Here is a 1,462-nt window from a genome sequence, read left to right as displayed (position 1 = left end):
TGGAGTACAGATTCTTGGGCAGCTCCTTGAGAGAAGTAGAGGGGGAAAGGGCTGGTGCTGCTCTGTGCTGACTGTGTCACAGACATGAGGAGAGACTAGCTGGCTTAGAGGAAGCCAGTGCAGCAACAGTGGCATCCTGAGCTGTGAACTGATGCCATTCCAGCCACATCTCTCTGGGCAATCAGAGGTTCCAGACAGCAGCCACAGGCTGAACACTGATAACTTTCGTAAGTAAAGAGACTATTAGCACCAGCCCTCAGGGTGATTGATACAGCTGAGACAAAGGCAGTGGGAGGGCAGAGGCTGGAATTGACACCTGAGTGTAAGCTGCTATTTGTCTGCTGCCCAGAGCTGAATGCAGCCTCTGACTTGCGAGGAAGGGACAGAAGCCTAATTTAAACACGCAAGGCCGCCCCTGCCGAACTCAGATTTCTGGCTGATTTTGGCAGTCATAAACCCTGGGAGCAGTTGCCAACTGGAGTGAATAGGGTCACAGACCTGGGGGATTATGAGTGACTGGGTGCAAGGTGGGGAAGGAGGTATTAACCTCCCCAGACTAACCCATCTGCTGGGTGGGTCCCTTTGCTTTCATGGAGCACTGGAGCAAGTTATATCTGAGCTACTAGTGGACTCCACCTATCTAGCTGCAGGAAACATTTGAACTTTTCCACCTGAAACGGGTGCTAACTGGGACAACTGATTTGGACCCCTTAAACAGGGCAGACCACTCAGGGACGATTCAAAGGGACAACTTGGGTGTATGGTTGAGGGAAGGTTTGATTTTCCTTGCCCAATTATTGTTTATGGGGGGGGTGGGACGATTTAATTTCTGGTATTTCTCTACAGCTGAGACTTCAACCAAGAGAAACTGAATCACCAGGGTAGGACAGAGACAGAGCTGAAAATAAGACAGAGCCTCTTAGTCCCACCACACCAAGCAGGTCCCCAGTATCTCAGGCCGTAACACTGTACGGGTTCTTGACAAACCTCAAGGGGAAAAGCCAAACGGGGTAAGACAACCATGGGGCAGAATCAGCGAAAAAGCTCTGGTAATATAAATAACCAGAGTAGATCAACCCCCCCAAGAAAGGATGTGGCTGGTAATATGAATAACCAGAGTAGCTCAACCACCCCCCAGAAAGGATGTGGCAGATGAAACTGAAGATCCCCTATATAAACAATTAGCTGAGATGTCAGAAATTGAATTCAGAATTTGGATTGCAAATAAGATTAATAGAATAGAGGCAAAGATAGAAATAGAAATTCAAGGAGCATTCCACAAGTTCACTCAAGAATTCAATGAATTCAAAGACAAAACCACCAAAGATTTTGAAACATTAAGGCAAGAGAATGCAGCCCTCAAAGATCTGAAAAATATGGTAGAATCTCTTGGTAACAGAGTGCAAGAGGCAGAAGAAAGGATCTCAGATGTAGAAGACAAAGCTTCTGAATACGTCCAAAC

Source organism: Otolemur garnettii, unplaced genomic scaffold, assembly GCF_000181295.1.
Source record: "Otolemur garnettii isolate 467f Iridium unplaced genomic scaffold, OtoGar3 scaffold00048, whole genome shotgun sequence".
NCBI classification, from domain to species: domain Eukaryota; kingdom Metazoa; phylum Chordata; class Mammalia; order Primates; family Galagidae; genus Otolemur; species Otolemur garnettii.
This window is presented reverse-complemented; position numbering follows the sequence as displayed.